At 41.9% G+C, this 9,075-nt stretch overlaps 1 long non-coding RNA gene across 1 annotated transcript; it reads right to left on the bottom strand.

Moving 5' to 3' along the window:
- Positions 1-2,587: 2,587 nt before the first annotated feature.
- On the bottom strand, positions 2,588-9,035 carry LOC117347876. The gene is made up of 4 exons (XR_004536859.1): positions 8,897-9,035; positions 7,471-7,545; positions 4,388-4,510; positions 2,588-2,873 (listed from the first exon to the last, which is right to left on the bottom strand). It is a non-coding gene; the product is annotated as an uncharacterized LOC117347876 (long non-coding RNA).
- Between the last annotated feature and the right edge of the window lie 40 nt (positions 9,036-9,075).

Genomic DNA, 9,075 nt, shown 5'->3' with positions numbered 1-9,075 from the left:
GCCAGGGGGCGGGGTTACGTGTGCGAGGCGGGGGGTGGTTTTAGGCTGTGACTTCCTGCCGAAAAGAGATGAGGTGCTTGCGGTTTGTACAAGTGAAGGAGCTTTAAAAAAGGAGAACTAAGAGAGAGATCATGGACTCCTCCAGAGAAAGATGTATTGCTCTAATGCATTCTACAGCCCTAACTGTATAAAACTGGCGGTAGCACGCTGTAGCTCTTCCAGCTACCTATAATCAACGCTGCACCATAGTGAGAATCTTGCATGCCTTACGCTATAAATCAGTGGTTCCCAAACCTGTCCTGGGGGACCCCCAGCCAGTCAGGTTTTCAAGAATGAATATGCATGAGAGAGATCTGCATACCTGTCACTTCCATTATATGCAAATCTCTCTCATGCATATTCATTAGGGATATCTTGAAAACCTGACTGGCTGGGGATCCCCCAGGACAGGTTTGGGAACCACTGCCATACCCAATGAGTTCTAGGCGGTTCGCATCTATTAATTAAGATCCGATCTGAACACGGATTTACAACATTTTGTCGGAATTACAAGCAACGAGGAAGGAAATGTTGGAACATTTTAGCAGAAATTTATCAGTTACGGGCAGCGACAAGGTTGGATTGGAAGGAAAGAGGGAGGGAGAGAGAACCAAAGGAGGGGAGGGGGGCAGGGGAATGAGGGTTAAGGGTCCTGTTCGCGGAATAGGTATGTTTTGAGAAGTTGTCTGAAGTCGAGGTAGGTCGGGGCCTCGAGCATCATTTGGGCTAGCCAAGGGTTCAGCTTAACCGCCTGGAAGGCGAAGGTTTTCTCGAGGAATCTTTTGAGCTGAACTAATTTTATGGAGGGGAAGGCAAACAGCTGAATTCTGCGGGATTTCTTGTTGGAGTAATTCATAGTGAAGTGGGGAGAGAGGTATTTTGGTGATAGATACTATATAAAACCCACTGCTGTCAAAGGCACATGGTCCTGTGCAGCCCACACAGCTATACAAAAACTGTCTGAAGCTACCCACAGAAGCTTGTAGCCCCAACTACAGGAAACCTGCTACAGCTACAGTCAGACAAAAACCTCTGATATTTTAAAAAGTGCTACATATATAAACATTAGAGTAGCCCCAAGTAGAGTTGGGATGGGCAGTCCGAAAATTTTCACTTTGGATTAGTTTCCCATGTTTATGGAAATGGTTTTATTACTCAGGTTTTTATGGTCATTTTGACAGTTTCTGATAATAGGGTGCACTATGGAAAGTTTGTACATGCACAATGGTTTGCCCATGGGTGGTGGTTCCACTAGGGGAAACGGCACACACACTAGTTCTGAAATAGTACTATTTCCTAATTGTATACACTATTATCAACAAATGCCAAAGCACAGGCATTAAGTCCTCACAAATACTGCTGCAGCAGAATGAGCCAACCCTTCCCCTCAAACCTGATATACAAGTTCCTGTGTTGTACTCTCAAAATTTGCATATTTCTCTACATCACCTCATTAGCATAGATTTTAAAGGGCACCTAACTTAATTGGCAAAATACCCTTAATAGCATCAATAACTGGCAAAAGAAAAATAATTGGACGATAGGTGTTGTTAAGCGCAATGCGACAGGTGACTAATACCTAATTGGGCGTTTCTTTGGGCAGAGCCACTAAGTGCAATTTTCCAAAAACTTAGGTGCCTGAAGTATAGACCAGGGTTTTAAAGGCCTACATTTCAGGTGCCTAAGTTTTTACATAGGTGGCATTAGCTGCAATTTTCTACATGGCGCCTAAGTGTGATTGATATGCAGCAGGTGCCATTTTTCTAGGCGCCGTTTATAGAATCAGCCCCTATCTGCTAACACAAGCTCCTTTTTGCATTATGTATCTAGAAAATTGTGAGCAGATCTTGCACTAACTGCACACTTGGATCTGTGCTAGCTTTCTTCATCAGCCGTTCAGTTCTGCTCATCAAAGAATTCACTTAGGGCCTGATTTTATATATAACACTTTAAAACACCTTAAAAAAACCTGGCACCAATCATAATGTTGCTTAGCACGATTCGATAAAAGGCATTTGCCATATACCAGGCCTGGGCAACTTTGGTCCTCAAGGGCCAGAATCCAATCGAGTTTTCAGGATTTCTCCAATAAATATGCACTGAAAGCAGTGCATGCAAATAGATCTCATGCATATTCATTGGGGAAATCCTGAAAACCCAATTGGATTCCGGCCCTCGAGGACTGGAGTTGTCCATGTCTGCCATATACAAAAGCGCACTTAACAGCCTGTACATGTCACTAACATTTAGGCCCATTTAGGCCAAGAAAAACCAGGCTTAAATACCTGCACCTAAATTGTGGTTGGATCGGATATATTCTAGAACTGTGCTTAACTTTTAGGAACACCCATGATCTGCCATGCTCCGCCCCTGGCCTCAGCCCTTTTCAGATTCACATACTAAAACTGACACCACTTTATAGAATGTGCAAACCAAGTATAACTTCTTTTAGTGCTTAGTGCCAATTATGAGGTGTTAATTTGTCTTTTTAAACAATTAAGCTGTACAAACAAATCAGCTATGTGCATGGATTTTTTGTTTATTGAATGCTTATCACTTTTAATGACTAGGTAGTCTATTGTGAACAGTTTACATGAGCTTTAGTAATGATGTTACAATACAAGAGCTACAATATATGACCTTTAGTAATGGTATTATTATACACAGTTAAGAGTGTTTCTGTGATGGTTATCCATACATGAGTTTCAGATGGTGTTCTTTGATGTTTTGGGGTATTCTGGTATGGTGCATTCCTTTGCTGAATATAAAGTATTTACACACTATCTTCACCGTACATATACTTGATGGGGCAGTATTTACACAGTATCTTCTCCCTACATACAGTCATGTGAAAAAATTAGGACACCCATGAAATATTCAGCTCTTTCTTAAGAAATGTTCACATATCGATGTCAAATCTTTTTTTTTCTTAAATGATTTATTGATTTTCAAATTTAATACCAAGAACTTGTACAGAAAGCATATTTAACCAATAGCTCTTACAGTATTAAAGTGTGGTACATCCACACTTTAACAAAATTTAGAAAAAGAAATACCATGACGATCAAATTAGCTCAAGTCCTCTATACAGATCCAAGCGGTTCTTATAAAAGAATCAAAAGGAAAAGTATAATTCTATACAACATAGGATATGCTATAGACCAGTGTTCTTCAACCGCCGGTCCACAGACAGATGTCGGTCCAAAGAAATTCCTGCCAGTCCATGCAGGGCCGGCAAAATCGACGCATTGAAATTTCCTGCCAGTCCGTGCAGGGCCAGCAAGATCATGAGGAGCCTCCGACAGTGGCTTTCTCCCCTCCCAGCAGCTCTCAGTACATGCCAGTGTAGTGATTCACTTTGGCAGCCTTGGGGCTTTTGTTGAGTTGTGGCCGCCTCTGATGATGCAACTTCCTCTTTCCTCAGAGGCAGCATGACCCATTAAAGGACCCAAGTGAATCACTGCGCTGTTGCCAGGAGGAGAGCGGAGGAAGCCACTTTTAGAGGGTAGGAAGCTGCTGGACAAGGGAAAACAAAGGGAGAGCTGCTACTGGACCTGGAGGGAGAGAGGAAGGAGAGATGCTGCTGGGAGGTGAGCAGGGTAACTTACCAAACCCTGCCCTTGGTTGCCCGGGAATAATGACAAATGCCCATATATTACCAGTCCAAATATTGTTTATTAATATTATCCATAAAGTCCATTTTCAGAAGGCATGTGGGCATGGGAGACCCCCCAGGCGTGTAAATTGCACCTCTCCTGAAGCAAAGGTCTCCAAAGAAGTCTATTCTGATGCGTTCCTTTATACCTTCACACTGACCAGTATGACATCACTCCTCATCGACCAATCAGCCAACAGAGGCTGTCTTTAGGTTTGAACAAAGAAAATTCCTCTTAACATAGAAAAAAGTTTTACAAATCACATTTTTGTTTACATCAATTTATGAATATGCATAAAACATTATAATATACCCAAAGAAAACTTCCGCTCCCAGTATTCTTTAAAAGTTTAAATCAAAACAGTTTTCTGATCATTTTGCTTGAAACACTGACAGCCTGAGGTTATAAGCCCCCCCCTTAAAGAGAATTCCTATACTGTGCCTCAAGGGGGTTTCCATGGTAACAGTGTTCCTGGCTTTAACTTAACCATTTCCAGATGTTGCCTCTGGAATTTTCAAAACCTAAATTTTATAGTAATTTATATGCACATTTCATATGTAAAGACACAACCAAAATTCACACACATAATCAAACACATTCTCATACGCATTCGCATTCGGGGCCCTAAACATTCTTAAATCCACACAACATATTTCATTCATATTTAATACAAGAAAGCTTTTCTTCTATACCCAGTATTGGAATGCCAGGCACATCTGTTTTCACTCAGGCCATGAGGTTTCATGACAATCCAGATAAAAAACACTAGCAACCCAGGCCTTTTCTAAGCGGGACAACTTCAGTATAGTTTACACCTGGAAGAGACACACAGAAAGACAGAAAACAAGATGGAGTCAGATTAATACCGCTATACCTTTATCTGGTTTGCTCCAAGATCTGGCGTAATCCAGCAAAATACATAAAGAGAATCTTATTATGCTTTTCCTTAATCTTAATCTGTAATGTTTTTCTGGCCAGATTTTTATTCACCAACTTTTTGTACGCTTCTATTAGGCGTGGCCTTAACTAACGCATATGTTTCTAACTAGATTTACCCCGAACCATACGAAAAGCAGGTGTTATAGGTAGAAAAAAAAAATCCACATTATACTCCAAACACGTCTTGCACACTATCCATGCCATTGCAGCATTAAAGCACCCCCTACCAGCCAGCAAGCGCCACTCCACAGAGGGGAGGAGGAAAAAATGAAGGAAACAGCAAGGAGATTAGAAGAGGGGAAGCAGTCAGGGTGGAATGGAGAGATCAGATGAGGGAAAGGGGAGAGACAGAGAAATGAGAGAGTAGAGAGAGACTGATGCTGGGAAGGGGGGTCAGCAGAGAAATAAGGAGAGAGGGAAAAAGATGCTAGATCTGGTGTAGGAGAGATAAAAATGAAGAGAGCAGTAAAGCTGGAATGAATCATAAAAAAAGGAGAGAGGGGATGCAGGCTGGATGGAAAGGGGAGAGGGGCATAGAAAGAAGGCAGATACCGATGACGCCAAACTAAGCAATGTAGTGGGCAAAAGCACAACAGACATAAATTCAATGCCCAACAACATGATGCACGACCTACTCCTACTGGAGCGCTGGTCTAGGTCCTGGCAACTCAGCTTCAATGCCAAAAAATGCAAAGTCATGCACCTGGGCAGCCAAAATCCATGCAAGACTTACACCCTTAATGGAGAGATCCTAACAAGAACTGAAGCAGAACGAGACTTAGGGGTGATCGTCAGTGAGAACATGAAGACTGCCAATCAAGTGGAGCAAGCTTCATCCAAGGCAAGGCAAATCATAGGTTGCATACGCAGGAGTTTCGTCAGCCGTAAGCCTGAAGTCATTATGCCATTGTATAGATCTATGGTGAGGCCCCACCTGGAATACTGTGTGCAATTCTGGAGGCCGCATTACCGTAAGGATGTGCTGAGACTGGAGTCGGTCCAGAGAATGGCCACCCGGATGGTCTCGGGACTCAAGGATCTCCCGTATGAGGAACGGCTGGATAAGTTGCAGCTGTATTCACTCGAGGAACGCAGAGAGAGGGGTGACATGATCGAGACATTCAAGTATCTCATGGGCCACATCGAGGTGGAAGAAGATATCTTCTTTTTCAAGGGTCCCGCGGCAACAAGGGGGCATCCGTGGAAAATCAGGGGCGGGAAACTGCATGGGGACACCAGGAAATTCTTTTTCACTGAAAGGATGGTTGATCGCTGGAATAGTCTTCCACTTCAGGTTATTGAGGCCAGCAGCGTGCCTGATTTTAAGGCCAAATGGGATAGACACGTGGGATCTATTCACAGAGAAAGGTAGGGGAGGGTCATTGGGGTGGGCAGACTAAATGGGCCGTGGCCCTTATCTGCCGTCTATTTCTATGTTTCTATGTTTCTATGAGAGGGCAAACAGTGGATGGAAGGGGCTGATGCTGGATTAAAGAGATAGGGCACACGCTGGAAGGAAGAGAGTGAAAAGAAGATGAAAGCAGAAACCAGAGACAACAAAAGGTAGAAAAAATAATAATTTTATTTCTATTTTGTGATTAGAATATATCAGATTTAAAATATGTATCCTGCTAGAGCTAGTGTTAGACATAACTGGGGACTGCAAAGCCAAGGCAGTGCTTCTTTAGCTTCCAGCTGGCTTAGGGCTCTCTCTGACCAGGGGGCAGTTGCCCTAGTTGCACTCCCCTAACACTATTTCTGTCATGTGTGACTGCGGTATTCTGTTAGCATGATATTTCTGTGTAGCATTCTGTAATAATTTGGCTTATTCAGTTTTCTTGATAGTAGAGGGGATATACTGTATTTTTTGCTCCATAAGACGCACTTTTTTCCACCCAAAAGTGGGTAGAAATAATGGTGCGTCTTATAAAGCGAATATAACAACCCCTATTCCCCTGTCCATACCTTCAAATTAGCCATGTCAGACCCGCAGGCCAATAAAACTTGGCCCACCAAACAATTCTTGCCATCGCTGAGACCCGCCCTTCCTTCCTTCCCTCCCTTCATCAGGTGCAGCACAGCAAGTAAAAAGAAGCAGCATCAAAAAGCATCCCACCGCGTCAAAAGATCCCACCACACTGAAAAGGATAGATAATGCCTTTTAACGAGGGGAAAGATAGTTTAAGTTTTTGGATGGATCTGGTAGCATCCAGATTCCAAGATAGTGGAATTAGAGGAGGAAGAATGCCATGCAAGATCTTTAATGTTAGGCAGGCACATTTAAAGTGAACCCTAGAAATTACTGGAAGCCAGTGAAGTTTTGACAGAAGCGGGGAAACATGATCAAATTTGCTTTTCGCAAAGATCAACCTAGCCGCAGTATACTGGATCTGCTGAAGTCTTTGAAGACTTTTCTTGGTTAGACTTAGATAGATGGAGTTACAATAGTCCGCATAATGGCTTCCAAGGAGATGACATGTTGCCATTCATATTAACAGTGTATGAGCGAGATTGTAAGAATTTCGAGAACCAGTCTAAGACTGTGGAATCAATGCCTATCTTCATTGCATACTTTTTCCGAGCATTATCATCTGGACTGTTTAGAGTTTTATAGTTTATTGACTTATATCCCACTTTATACAAAGTGGGTTCCAAAAAGTACTTACATAATATTATGTCATCACATACAATTAAACAAATCAAACAATGTGGCAGCACATTTGGATGCCTCTTTTGGAGCTTCAGTGCTGTCTGGGGCAGTTGCTGGTTCCCTTTACTACATCCCACTAGACTCTAGATTCATCTATTGCTGACAGAAGGAAAAATTATGTCGTACCTAATCATCTTCTTTCCTTTAGTTGCAGCAGATGAATCCAGGGTTCCACCATGTTCGACGATATGGGAGTATTGGCTGAATTTTCAGTAATTTTGTTTTCAGTGAGATGTGGCAGAGAGAATGGAAAGACAGGGCTTAGTACATGAGCCAAGTGGAAAACCAAACCAAGAAATGCATATAGTTGGATGGCAGCGCGTTCCTTACCCCTTCCAAACTTCACCCCCCTCTCCTTTAACCTCTTCCTGCTGCTGCCATGCTATTTCTTTGAGATATTACAGCATAATGAGCCCACTCTATCCTATAAGATATAACAAGGGATGACCGTTTATCCTTGTGGAAAAACGGAAATGGTATTACTCTCTATTCCCTTTCCAATTTGAGACTCAATCATACGTCTCTGCATTTCAGAGCTGCCAAAGAGAAGCAGTTTTAAAATAGCACCAAGTATTGACACAATTCCTTCCTGCTCCCCCATTACTTTCCAGTAAATTACTATATTAATTCTGGAGACTATCGGGTAGAGAATGACACAGGGATGGGTACAATGACAGCCCATGGGGACAGGGACAAACTTTGTTCTCGTGTCATTCTCTAAAAAACTCAGACTACTATCAATATGTAAAAACTTAACACATCTTAGACAATTGACAACTGAATTCAATGATTAAAAAAACTGCAGAAGCTGCTGTTGGATTTCAGTGAACTACTGTTAAAATGACATCATTTGTGTCTTGTCTGCCATCTGAAACATTTTTCCATCATGTGCCCAGCTGCTTAAGTATCTTACTATTACTGTAACAGATTCATCCATTGTTGCTGGCATCAAGGAGCATTCCCAACATTTAATAGACACTTAGGGGCTCATAATAATAATAAAAAAGGTCTAAAAAGTGGCCTAAATGGTACTTGGATGATCAAAAAGCCTGGTTACATCATGGCTCAAACTCTTATCTATTTAGCTTACAATGTGGTAAGGTAGGGACATACATTTTAGGCAGATGAGGTCAGTAGATTGTACACTGTTTTCAGCTATGTAGGCCAGAGCAATATTTTAAACAACAGTTAACCATTTCATGACCCTACATCATGAATAAAGTAGTGTGATTGCCCATTAGCCCATTTTAAAGCACGAAAACAGATGCTATTAAACAAAAACAAACAAAAAGAATAAAGTGATACTTTTTTATTTTACAATCCATAAGCGGTAACTTTGTCACCACTGATGCATATACAGGTAGACTGATGCATATACAGGTAGACTTTTTGTTTAGTTAGCTTAAGTTATACTCAGCGCAGCTTTAATTTCAGCGTCTACTTATAACCTAGGCATACTAGCCTTCCAGTTTGCTTTTAACTACGCCGTCATTAAAATTAATTGTAGAATCAGCGCAAATTAAAAAAACAAAACAAAACAAGAAGAAAATACCTCCTGGTGCATTATTTAATATTTATCGTTTTGATGTAACAAAAGTCCTCCGAATCTTCCCGTCAATCGGTTCAGCGCAGCCGCACTTGCTTTGCGCCAGAGCTCATTCTCACTTGACACATGCACTAGACAGCAACGACCTCAGATGTCATCACGTGATCTATTGGCGCGCGTAGGTG

This window comes from Geotrypetes seraphini, chromosome 13 (assembly GCF_902459505.1).
Source record: "Geotrypetes seraphini chromosome 13, aGeoSer1.1, whole genome shotgun sequence".
In the NCBI taxonomy this organism is placed as follows: Eukaryota; Metazoa; Chordata; class Amphibia; order Gymnophiona; family Dermophiidae; genus Geotrypetes; species Geotrypetes seraphini.
The sequence above is the reverse complement of the archived record's forward strand: the minus strand, read 5'-3'. Positions and strand labels throughout refer to the sequence as shown.